Raw genomic sequence first — 14,770 nt, 5'->3', positions numbered from 1 at the left:
TCAGAGTATATGTAAGCTGTGCGGAGTACATCAGGGTATATGTAATATGTGAGGAGTACATCAGGGTATATGTAATATGTGAGGAGTACATCAGGGTATATGTAATATGTGAGGAGTAAATCAGGGTATATGTAATCTGTGAGGAGTACATCAGGGTATATGTAAACTGTGCAGAGTACATCGGGGTATATGTTAGCTGTGCGGAATACATCAGGGTATTTGTAAGCTGTGTGGAGTACATCAAGGTATATGTAAGCTGTGCGGAGTACATCAGGGTATATGTAATCTGTGCGGAGTACATCAGGGTATATGTAATATATGAGGAGTACATCAGGGTATATGTAATATGTGAGGAGTACATCAGGGTATATGTAAGCTGTGCGGAGTACATCAGGGTATATGTAAGCAGTGAGGAGTACATCAGGGTATATGTAATCTGTGCGGAGTACATCAGGGTATATGTAAGCTGTGCGGAGTACATCAAGGTATATGTAAGCTGTGCGGAGTACATCAGGGTATATGTAATATATGAGGAGTACATCAGGGTATATGTAAGCTGTGTGGAGTACATCAGGGTATATGTAAGCTGTGCGGAGTACATCAAGGTATATGTAAACTGTGCGGAGTACATCAGGGTATATGTAATCTGTGAGGAGTACATCAGGGTATATGTAATCTGTGTGGAGTACATCAGGGTATATGTAAGCTGTGAGGAGTACATCAGGGTATATGTAATCTGTGTGGAGTACATCAGGGTATATGTAAGCTGTGAGCAGTACATCAGGGTATAAGTAAGCTGTGAGGAGTATGTCAGGGTATATGTAAGCTGTGAGGAGTACATCAGGGTATATGTAAGTTGTGCTTAGTACATCAGGGTATATGTAATATGTGAGGAGTACATAAGGGTATATGTGATCTGTGTGGAGTTCATCAGGGTATATGTAAGCTGTGCGGAGTACATCAGGGTATATGTAAGCTGTGCGGAGTACATCAGGGTATATGTAATATGTGTGAAGTACATCAGGGTATATGTAATCTGTGAGGAGTACATCAGGGTATATGTAAACTGTGTGGAGTACATCAGGGTATATGTAAGCTGTGTGGAGTACATCAGGGTATATGTAATCTGTGCGGAGTACATCAGGGTATATGTAATATGTGCGGAGTACATCAGGGTATATGTAAACTGTGAGGAGTACATCAGGGTATATGTAATCTGTGAGGAGTACATCAGGGTATATGTAAACTGTGCAGAGTACATCAGGGTATATGTAATATGTGTGGAGTACATCAGGGTATATGTAATCTGTGCGGAGTACATCAGGGTATATGTAATCTGTGAGGAGTACATCAGGGTATATGTAAGCTGTGCGGAGCACATCAGGGTATATGTAAACTGTGCGGAGTACATCAGGGTATATGTAATCTGTGAGGAGTACATCAGGGTATATGTAATCTGTGTGGAGTACATCAGGGTATATGTAAGCTGTGAGCAGTACATCAGGGTATAAGTAAGCTGTAAGGAGTATGTCAGCGTATATGTAAGCTGTGCGGAGTACATCAGGGTATATGTAATATGTGAGGAGTACATCAGGGTATATGTGATCTGTGTGGAGTACATCAGGGTATATGTAAGCTGTGCGGAGTACATCAGGGTATATGTAATATGTGAGGAGTACATCAGGGTATATGCAATATGTGAGGAGTACATCAGGGTATATGTAATATGTGAGGAGTACATCAGGGTATATGTAAGCTGTGAGGAGTACATCAGGGTATATGTAAACTGTGCAGACTACATCGGGGTATATGTAAACTGTGCGGAATACATCAGGGTATATGTAAGCTGTGTGGAGTACATCAAGGTATATGTAAGCTGTGCGGAGTACATCAGGGTATATGTAATCTGTGCGGAGTACATCAGGGTATATGTAATATATGAGGAGTACATCAGGGTATATGTAATATGTGAGGAGTACATCAGGGTATATGTAAGCTGTGCGGAGTACATCAGGGTATATGTAAGCTGTGAGGAGTACATCAGGGTATATGTAATCTGTGCGGAGTACTTCAGGGTATATGTAAGCTGTGCGGAGTACATCAAGGTATATGTAAGCTGTGCGGAGTACATGAGGGTATATGTAATATATGAGGAGTACATCAGGGTATATGTAAGCTGTGTGGAGTACATCAGGGTATATGTAAGCTGTGCGGAGTACATCAAGGTATATGTAAGCTGTGCGGAGTACATCAGGGTATATGTAATCTGTGAGGAGTACATCAGGGTATATGTAATCTGTGTGGAGTACATCAGGGTATATGTAATCTGTGTGGAGTACATCAGGGTATATGTAAGCTGTGAGCAGTACATCAGGGTATAAGTAAGCTGTGAGGAGTATGTCAGGGTATATGTAAGCTGTGAGGAGTACATCAGGGTATATGTAAGCTGTGCGGAGTACATCAGGGTATATGTAATCTGTGTGGAGTACATCAGGGTATATGTAAGCTGTGAGCAGTACATCAGGGTATAAGTAAGCTGTGAGGAGTATGTCAGGGTATATGTAAGCTGTGAGGAGTACATCAGGGTATATGTAAGCTGTGCGGAGTACATCAGGGTATATGTAATATGTGAGAAGTACATCAGGGTATATGTGATCTGTGTGGAGTACATCAGGGTATATGTAAGCTGTGCAGAGTACATCAGGGTATATGTAACATGTGAGGAGTACATCAGGGTATATGTAATATGTGAGGAGTACATCAGGGTATATGTAATATGTGAGGAGTAAATCAGGGTATATGTAATCTGTGAGGAGTACATCAGGGTATATGTAAACTGTGCAGAGTACATCGGGGTATATGTAAGCTGTGCGGAATACATCAGGGTAAATATAAGCTGTCTGGAGTACATCAAGGTATATGTAAGCTGTGCGGAGTACATCAGGGTATATGTAATCTGTGCGGAGTATATCAGGGTATATGTAATATATGAGGAGTACATCAGGGTATATGTAATATGTGAGGAGTACATCAGAGTATATGTAAGCTGTGCGGAGTACATCAGGGTATATGTAAGCTGTGAGGAGTACATCAGGGTATATGTAATCTGTGCGGAGTACATCAGGGTATATGTAAGCTGTGCGGAGTACATCAAGGTATATGTAAGCTGTGCGGAGTACATCAGGGTATATGTAATATATGAGGAGTACATCAGGGTATATGTAAGCTGTGTGGAGTACATCAGGGTATATGTAAGCTGTGCGGAGTACATTAAGGTATATGTAAGCTGTGCGGAGTACATCAGGGTATATGTAATATATGAGGAGTACATCAGGGTATTTGTAATATATGAGGAGTACATCAGGATATATGTAAGCTGTGAGGAGTACATCAGGGTATATGTAATATGTGCGGAGTACATCAGGGTATATGTAAGCTGTGAGGAGTAATCAGGGTATATGTAATATGTGAGGAGTACATCAGGGTATATGTAAGCTGTGAGGAGTACATCAGGGTATATGTAATCTGTGAGGAGTACATCAGGGTATATGTAAGCTGTGAGGAGTACATCAGGGTATATGTAATCTGTGAGGAGTACATCAGGATATATGTAATATGTGAGGAGTACATCAGGGTATATGTAAGATGTGTGGAGTACATCAAGGTATATGTAATATGTGCGGAGTACATCAGGGTATATGTAAGCTGTGCGGAGTACATCAGGGTATATGTAATCTGTGAGGAGTACATCAAGGTATATGGAAGCTGTGTGGAGTACATCAGGGTATATGTAAGCTGTGCGGAGTACATCAGGGTATATGTAATATGTGAGGAGTACATCAGGGTATATGTAAGCTGTGTGGAGTACATCAGGGTATATGTAAGCTGTGCAGAGTACATCAGGATATATGTAAGCTGTGCAGAGTACATCAGGGTATATGTAAGCTGTGCGGAGTACATCAGGGTATATGTAAGCTGTGCGGAGTACATCAGGGTATATGTAAGCTGTGCAGAGTACATCAGGATATATGTAAGCTGTGAGGAGTACATCAGGGTATATGTAAGCTGTGAGGAGTACATCAGGGTACATGTAATATGTGAGGAGTACATCAGGGTATATGTAAGCTGTGAGGAGTACATCAGGGTATATGTAATATGTGAGGAGTACATCAGGGTATATGTAAGATGTGTGGAGTACATCAGGGTATATGTAAACTTTGCGGAGTACATCAGGGTATATGTAATATGTGAGGAGTACATCAGGGTATATGTAATCTGTGCGGAGTACATCAGGGTATATGTAATATATGAGGAGTACATCAGGGTATATGTAATATGTGAGGAGTACATCAGGGTATATGTAAGCTGTGCGGAGTACATCAGGGTATATGTAAGCTGTGAGGAGTACATCAGGGTATATGTAATCTGTGCGGAGTACATCAGGGTATATGTAAGCTGTGCGGAGTACATCAAGGTATATGTAAGCTGTGCGGAGTACATCAGGGTACATGTAATATATGAGGAGTACATCAGGGTATATGTGATCTGTGCGGAGTACATCATGGTATATGTAATCTGTGCAGAGTACATCAGGGTATATGTAACATGTGAGGAGTACATCAGGGTATATGTAATATGTGAGAAGTACATCAGGGTATATGTAATATGTGAGGAGTAAATCAGGGTATATGTAATCTCTGAGGAGTAAATCAGGGTATATGTAAACTATGCAGAGTACATCGGGGTATATGTAAGCTGTGCGGAATACATCAGGGTAAATATAAGCTGTGTGGAGTACATCAAGGTATATGTAAGCTGTGCGGAGTACATCAGGGTATATGTAATCTGTGCGGAGTACATCAGGGTATATGTAATATATGAGGAGTACATCAGGGTATATGTAATATGTGAGGAGTACATCAGAGTATATGTAAGCTGTGCGGAGTACATCAGGGTATATGTAAGCTGTGAGGAGTACATGAGGGTATATGTAAGCTGTGCGGAGTACATCAAGGTATATGTAAGCTGTGCGGAGTACATCAGGGTATATGTAATATATGAGGAGTACATCAGGGTATATGTAAGCTGTGTGGAGTACATCAGGGTATATGTAAGCTGTGCGGAGTACATAAAGGTATATGTAAGCTGTGCGGAGTACATCAGGGTATATGTAATATATGAGGAGTACATCAGGGTATATGTAATATATGAGGAGTACATCAGGATATATGTAAGCTGTGAGGAGTACATCAGGGTATATGTAATATGTGCGGAGTACATCAGGGTATATGTAAGCTGTGCGGAGTACATCAGGGTATATGTAATATGTGCGGAGTACATCAGGGTATATGTAAGCTGTGAGGAGTAATCAGGGTATATGTAATATGTGAGGAGTACATCAGGGTATATGTAATATGTGCGGAGTACATCAGGGTATATGTAAACTGTGAGGAGTACATCAGGGTTTATGTAATCTGTGAGGAGTACATCAGGGTATATGTAAGCTGTGCAGAGTACATCAGGGTATATGTAATCTGTGTGGAGTACATCAGGGTATATGTAAGCTGTGCGGAGTACATCAGGGTATATGTAATCTGTGAGGAGTACATCAGGGTATATGTAATCTGTGTGGAGTACATCAGGGTATATGTAAGCTGTGCGGAGTACATTAGGGTATATGTAATATGTGCAGAGTACATCAGGGTATATGTAAGCTGTGTGGAATACATCAATGTATATGTAATCTGTGTGGAGTACATCAGGGTATATGTAAGCCGTGAGCAGTACTTCAGGGTATAAGTAAGCTGTGAGGAGTATGTCAGGGTATATGTAAGCTGTGAGGAGTACATAAGGGTATATGTAAGCTGTGCGGAGTACATCAGGGTATATGTAATATGTGAGGAGTACATCAGGGTATATGTGATCTGTGTGGAGTACATCAGAGTATATGTAAGCTGTGCGGAGTACATCAGGGTATATGTAATATGTGAGGAGTACATCAGGGTATATGTAATATGTGAGGAGTACATCAGGGTATATGTAATATGTGAGGAGTAAATCAGGGTATATGTAATCTGTGAGGAGTACATCAGGGTATATGTAAACTGTGCAGAGTACATCGGGGTATATGTTAGCTGTGCGGAATACATCAGGGTATATGTAAGCTGTGTGGAGTACATCAAGGTATATGTAAGCTGTGCGGAGTACATCAGGGTATATGTAATCTGTGCGGAGTACATCAGGGTATATGTAATATGTGAGGAGTACATCAGGGTATATGTAAGCTGTGCGGAGTACATCAGGGTATATGTAAGCAGTGAGGAGTACATCAGGGTATATGTAATCTGTGCGGAGTACATCAGGGTATATGTAAGCTGTGCGGAGTACATCAAGGTATATGTAAGCTGTGCGGAGTACATCAGGGTATATGTAATATATGAGGAGTACATCAGGGTATATGTAAGCTGTGTGGAGTACATCAGGGTATATGTAAGCTGTGCGGAGTACATCAAGGTATATGTAAACTGTGCGGAGTACATCAGGGTATATGTAATCTGTGAGGAGTACATCAGGGTATATGTAATCTGTGTGGAGTACATCAGGGTTTATGTAAGCTGTGTGGAGTACATCAGGGTATATGTAAGCTGTGAGCAGTACATCAGGGTATATGTAATGTGTGAGGAGTACATCAGGGTATATGTGATCTGTGTGGAGTACATCAGGGTATATGTAAGCTGTGCGGAGTACATCAGGGTATATGTAAGCTGTGCGGAGTACATCAGGGTATATGTAATATGTGTGAAGTACATCAGGGTATATGTAATCTGTGAGGAGTACATCAGGGTATATGTAATCTGTGAGGAGTACATCAGGGTATATGTAATATGTGCGGAGTACATCAGGGTATATGTAAGCTGTGAGGAGTAATCAGGGTATATGTAATATGTGAGGAGTAATCAGGGTATATGTAATCTGTGAGGATTACATCAGGGTATATGTAATATGTGAGGAGTACATCAGGGTATATGTAATATGTGAGGAGTACATCAGGGTATATGTAATATGTGAGGAGTACATTAGGGTATATGTAATATGTGAGGAGTACATCAGGGTATATGTAATATGTGAGGAGTACATCAGGGTATATATAAGATGGGCGGAGTACATCAGGGTATATGTAAGCTATGCGGAGAACATCAGGGTATATGTAATATGTGAGGAGTACATCAGGGTATATGTAATATGTGAGGAGTACATCAGGGTATATGCAGAATGTGAGGAGTACATCAGGGTATATGTAAACTGTGTAGAGTACATCAGGTTATATGTAATCTGTGAGGAGTACATCAGGGTATATGTAATATGTGAGGAGTACATCAGGGTATATGTAATATGTGAGGAGTACATCAGGGTATATGTAATCTGTGAGGAGTACATCAGGATATATGTAAGCTATGCGGAGAACATCAGGGTATATGTAATATGTGAGGAGTACATCAGGGTATATGTAATATGTGAGGAGTACATCAGGGTATATGTAAGCTGTGTGGAGTACATCAGGGTATATGTAATATGTGAGGAGTACATCAGGGTATATGTAATCTGTGCGGAGTACATCAGGGTATATGTAATATGTGAGGAGAACATCAGGGTATATGTAATCTGTGCGGAGTACATCAGGGTACATGTAATATGTGAGGAGTACATCAGGGTATATGTAATATGTGCGGAGTACATCAGGGTATATGTAAGCTGTGAGGAGTACATCAGGGTATATGTAATATGTTAGGAGTACATCAGGGTATATGTAATCTGTGAGGAGTACATCAGGGTATATGTAAGCTGTGAGGAGTACATCAGGGTATATGTAAGCTGTGTTGAGTACATCAGGGTATATGTAATATGTGAGGAGTACATCAGGGTATATGTAATCTGTGCGGAGTACATCAGGGTATATGTAATATGTGAGGAGAAAATCAGGGTATATGTAATCTGTGTGGAGTACATCAGGGTATATGTAATATGTGAGGAGTACATCAGGGTATATGTAATATGTGCGGAGTACATCAGGGTATATGTAAACTATGCGGAGAACATCAGGGTATATGTAAGCTGTGAGGAGTACATCAGGGTATATGTAATATGTGAGGAGTACATAAGGGTATATGTAATATGTGCGGAGTACATCAGGGTATATGTAATATGTGAGGAGTACATCAGGGTATATGTAATCTGTGAGGAGTACATCAGGGTATATGTAAGCTGTGCGGAGTACATCAGGGTATATGTAATATGTGCGGAGTACATCAGTGTATATGTAAGCTGTGTGGAGTACATCAGGGTATATGTAATCTGTGAGGAGTACATCAGGGTATATGTAAGCTGTGAGGAGTACATCAGGGTATATGTAATATGTGAGGAGTACATCAGGGTATATGTAATATGTGAGGAGTACATCAGGGTATATGTAATATGTGAGGAGTACATGAGGGTATATGTAATATGTGAGGAGTACATCAGGGTATATGTAATATATGAGGAGTACATCAGGGTATATGTAAGCTGTGTGGAGTACATCAGGTTATATGTAATCTGTGAGGAGTACATCAGGGTATATGTAATATGTGAGGAGTACATCAGGGTATATGTAATATGTGAGGAGTACATCAGGGTATATGTAATATGTGAGGAGTACATCAGGGTATATGTAATATGTGAGGAGTACATCAGGGTATATGTAATCTGTGAGGAGTACATCAGGATATATGTAAGCTATGCGGAGAACATCAGGGTATATGTAATATGTGAGGAGTACATCAGGGTATATGTAATATGTGAGGAGTACATCAGGGTATATGTAATATGTGAGGAGTACATCAGGGTATATGTAAGCTGTGTGGAGTACATCAGGGTATATGTAATATGTGAGGAGTACATCAGGGTATATGTAATCTGTGCGGAGTACATCAGGGTATATGTAATATGTGAGGAGAACATCAGGGTATATGTAATCTGTGCGGAGTACATCAGGGTATATGTAATATGTGAGGAGTACATCAGGGTATATGTAATATGTGCGGAGTACATCAGGGTATATGTAAACTATGCGGAGAACATCAGGGTATATGTAAGCTGTGAGGAGTACATCAGGGTATATGTAATATGTGAGGAGTACATCAGGGTATATGTAATATGTGCGGAGTACATCAGGGTATATGTAATATGTGAGGAGTACATCAGGGTATATGTAATCTGTGAGGAGTACATCAGGGTATATGTAAGCTCTGCGGAGTACATCAGGGTATATGTAATATGTGCGGAGTACATCAGTGTATAAGTAAGCTGTGTGGAGTACATCAGGGTATATGTAAGCTGTCAGGAGTACATCAGGGTATATGTAAACTGTGCGGAGTACATCAGGGTATATGTAAGCTGTGTGGAGTACATCAGGGTATATGTAAGCTATGCGCAGAACATCAGGGTATATGTAATATGTGAGGAGTACATGAGGGTATATGTAATATGTGAGGAGTACATCAGGGTATATGTAATATATGAGGAGTACATCAGGGTATATGTAAGCTGTGTGGAGTACATCAGGTTATATGTAATCTGTGAGGAGTACATCAGGGTATATGTAATATGTGAGGAGTACATCAGGGTATATGTAATATGTGAGGAGTACATCAGGGTATATGTAATATGTGAGGAGTACATCAGGGTATATGTAATATGTGAGGAGTACATCAGGGTATATGTAATCTGTGAGGAGTACATCAGGATATATGTAAGCTATGCGGAGAACATCAGGGTATATGTAATATGTCAGGAGTACATCAGGGTATATGTAATATGTGAGGAGTACATCAGGGTATATGTAAGATGTGAGGAGTACATCAGGGTATATGTAAGCTGTGTGGAGTACATCAGGGTATATGTAATATGTGAGGAGTACATCAGGGTATATGTAATCTGTGCGGAGTACATCAGGGTATATGTAATATGTGAGGAGAACATCAGGGTATATGTAATCTGTGCGGAGTACATCAGGGTATATGTAATATGTGAGGAGTACATCAGGGTATATGTAATATGTGCGGAGTACATCAGGGTATATGTAAACTATGCGGAGAACATCAGGGTATATGTAAGCTGTGAGGAGTACATCAGGGTATATGTAATATGTGAGGAGTACATCAGGGTATATGTAATATGTGCGGAGTACATCAGGGTATATGTAATATGTGAGGAGTACATCAGGGTATATGTAATCTGTGAGGAGTACATCAGGGTATATGTAAGCTGTGCGGAGTACATCAGGGTATATGTAATATGTGCGGAGTACATCAGTGTATAAGTAAGCTGTGTGGAGTACATCAGGGTATATGTAAGCTGTGCGGAGTACATCAGGGTATATGTAAACTGTGCGGAGTACATCAGGGTATATGTAAGCTGTGTGGAGTACATCAGGTTATATGTAATCTGTGAGGAGTAAATCAGGGTATATGTAATCTGTGAGGAGTACATCAGGGTATATGTAATCTGTGAGGAGTACATCAGGGTATATGTAATATGTGAGGAGTACATCAGGGTATATGTAATCTGTGAGGAGTACATCAGGATATATGTAAGCTATGCGGAGAACATCAGGTTATATGTAATATGTGAGGAGTACATAAGGGTATATGTAATATGTGAGGAGTACATCAGGGTATATGTAATATGTGAGGAGTACATGAGGGTATATGTAAGCTGTGTGGAGTACATCAGGGTATATGTAATATGTGAGGAGTACATCAGGGTATATGTAATATGTGAGGAGAACAGCAGGGTATATGTAATCTGTGCGGAGTACATCAGGGTATATGTAATATGTGAGGAGTACATCAGGGTATATGTAATATGTGAGGAGTACATCAGGGTATATGTAATATGTGAGGAGTACATCAGGGTATATGTAATCAGTGAGGAGTACATCAGGGTATATGTAAGCTATGCGGAGAACATCAGGGTATATGTAATATGTGAGGAGTACATCAGGGTATATGTAAGCTGTGTGGAGTACATCAGGTTATATGTAATCTGTGAGGAGTACATCAGGATATATGTAAGCTATGCGGAGAACATCAGGGTATATGTAATATGTGAGGAGTAATCAGGGTATATGTAATATGTGAGGAGTAATCAGGGTATATGTAATATGTGAGGAGTACATCAGGGTATATGTAATCTGTGAGGAGTACATCAGGGTATATGTAAGCTGTGAGGAGTACATCAGGATATATGTAATATGTGAGGATTACATCAGGGTATATGTAATATGTGAGGAGTACATCAGGGTATATGTAATATGTGAAGAGTACATCAGGGTATATGTAATATGTGAGGAGTACATTAGGGTATATGTAATATGTGAGGAGTACATCAGGGTATATGTAATATGTGAGGAGTACATCAGGGTATATATAAGATGGGCGGAGTACATCAGGGTATATGTAAGCTATGCGGAGAACATCAGGGTATATGTAATATGTGAGGAGTACATCAGGGTATATGTAATATGTGAGGAGTACATCAGGGTATATGCAGAATGTGAGGAGTACATCAGGGTATATGTAAACTGTGTAGAGTACATCAGGTTATATGTAATCTGTGAGGAGTACATCAGGGTATATGTAATATGTGAGGAGTACATCAGGGTATATGTAATATGTGAGGAGTACATCAGGGTATATGTAATCTGTGAGGAGTACATCAGGATATATGTAAGCTATGCGGAGAACATCAGGGTATATGTAATATGTGAGGAGTACATCAGGGTATATGTAATATGTGAGGAGTACATCAGGGTATATGTAATATGTGAGGAGTACATCAGGGTATATGTAAGCTGTGTGGAGTACATCAGGGTAAATGTAATATGTGAGGAGAACATCAGGGTATATGTAATCTGTGCGGAGTACATCAGGGTACATGTAATATGTGAGGAGTACATCAGGGTATATGTAATATGTGCGGAGTACATCAGGGTATATGTAAGCTGTGTGGAGTACATCAGGGTATATGTAATATGTGAGGAGTACATCAGGGTATATGTAATCTGTGCGGAGTACATCAGGGTATATGTAATATGTGAGGAGAAAATCAGGGTATATGTAATCTGTGTGGAGTACATCAGGGTATATGTAATATGTGAGGAGTACATCAGGGTATATGTAATATGTGCGGAGTACATCAGGGTATATGTAAACTATGCGGAGAACATCAGGGTATATGTAAGCTGTGAGGAGTACATCAGGGTATATGTAATATGTGAGGAGTACATAAGGGTATATGTAATATGTGCGGAGTACATCAGGGTATATGTAATATGTGAGGAGTACATCAGGGTATATGTAATCTGTGAGGAGTACATCAGGGTATATGTAAGCTGTGCGGAGTACATCAGGGTATATGTAATATGTGCGGAGTACATCAGTGTATATGTAAGCTGTGTGGAGTACATCAGGGTATATGTAATCTGTGAGGAGTACATCAGGGTATATGTAAGCTGTGAGGAGTACATCAGGGTATATGTAATATGTGAGGAGTACATCAGGGTATATGTAATATGTGAGGAGTACATCAGGGTATATGTAATATGTGAGGAGTACATGAGGGTATATGTAATATGTGAGGAGTACATCAGGGTATATGTAATATATGAGGAGTACATCAGGGTATATGTAAGCTGTGTGGAGTACATCAGGTTATATGTAATCTGTGAGGAGTACATCAGGGTATATGTAATATGTGAGGAGTACATCAGGGTATATGTAATATGTGAGGAGTACATCAGGGTATATGTAATATGTGAGGAGTACATCAGGGTATATGTAATATGTGAGGAGTACATCAGGGTATATGTAATCTGTGAGGAGTACATCAGGATATATGTAAGCTATGCGGAGAACATCAGGGTATATGTAATATGTGAGGAGTACATCAGGGTATATGTAATATGTGAGGAGTACATCAGGGTATATGTAATATGTGAGGAGTACATCAGGGTATATGTAAGCTGTGTGGAGTACATCAGGGTATATGTAATATGTGAGGAGTACATCAGGGTATATGTAATCTGTGCGGAGTACATCAGGGTATATGTAATATGTGAGGAGAACATCAGGGTATATGTAATCTGTGCGGAGTACATCAGGGTATATGTAATATGTGAGGAGTACATCAGGGTATATGTAATATGTGCGGAGTACATCAGGGTATATGTAAACTATGCGGAGAACATCAGGGTATATGTAAGCTGTGAGGAGTACATCAGGGTATATGTAATATGTGAGGAGTACATCAGGGTATATGTAAGCTGTGAGGAGTACATCAGGGTATATGTAAGCTGTCAGGAGTACATCAGGGTATATGTAAACTGTGCGGAGTACATCAGGGTATATGTAAGCTGTGTGGAGTACATCAGGGTATATGTAAGCTATGCGCAGAACATCAGGGTATATGTAATATGTGAGGAGTACATGAGGGTATATGTAATATGTGAGGAGTACATCAGGGTATATGTAATATATGAGGAGTACATCAGGGTATATGTAAGCTGTGTGGAGTACATCAGGTTATATGTAATCTGTGAGGAGTACATCAGGGTATATGTAATATGTGAGGAGTACATCAGGGTATATGTAATATGTGAGGAGTACATCAGGGTATATGTAATATGTGAGGAGTACATCAGGGTATATGTAATATGTGAGGAGTACATCAGGGTATATGTAATCTGTGAGGAGTACATCAGGATATATGTAAGCTATGCGGAGAACATCAGGGTATATGTAATATGTCAGGAGTACATCAGGGTATATGTAATATGTGAGGAGTACATCAGGGTATATGTAAGATGTGAGGAGTACATCAGGGTATATGTAAGCTGTGTGGAGTACATCAGGGTATATGTAATATGTGAGGAGTACATCAGGGTATATGTAATCTGTGCGGAGTACATCAGGGTATATGTAATATGTGAGGAGAACATCAGGGTATATGTAATCTGTGCGGAGTACATCAGGGTATATGTAATATGTGAGGAGTACATCAGGGTATATGTAATATGTGCGGAGTACATCAGGGTATATGTAAACTATGCGGAGAACATCAGGGTATATGTAAGCTGTGAGGAGTACATCAGGGTATATGTAATATGTGAGGAGTACATCAGGGTATATGTAATATGTGCGGAGTACATCAGGGTATATGTAATATGTGAGGAGTACATCAGGGTATATGTAATCTGTGAGGAGTACATCAGGGTATATGTAAGCTGTGCGGAGTACATCAGGGTATATGTAATATGTGCGGAGTACATCAGTGTATAAGTAAGCTGTGTGGAGTACATCAGGGTATATGTAAGCTGTGCGGAGTACATCAGGGTATATGTAAACTGTGCGGAGTACATCAGGGTATATGTAAGCTGTGTGGAGTACATCAGGTTATATGTAATCTGTGAGGAGTAAATCAGGGTATATGTAATCTGTGAGGAGTACATCAGGGTATATGTAATCTGTGAGGAGTACATCAGGGTATATGCAAGCTGTGTGGAGTACATCAGGGTATATGTAATATGTGAGGAGTACATTAGGGTATGTGTAAGCTGTGTGGAGTACATCAGGGTGTATGTGAGCTGTGAGGAGTACATCAGGGTATATGTAATATGTGAGGAGTACATCAGGGTATGTGTAATCTGTGCGGAGTACATCAGGGTATATGTAAG

This window comes from Rhinoderma darwinii, chromosome 4 (assembly GCF_050947455.1).
Source record: "Rhinoderma darwinii isolate aRhiDar2 chromosome 4, aRhiDar2.hap1, whole genome shotgun sequence".
In the NCBI taxonomy this organism is placed as follows: Eukaryota; Metazoa; Chordata; class Amphibia; order Anura; family Rhinodermatidae; genus Rhinoderma; species Rhinoderma darwinii.
This window is presented reverse-complemented; position numbering follows the sequence as displayed.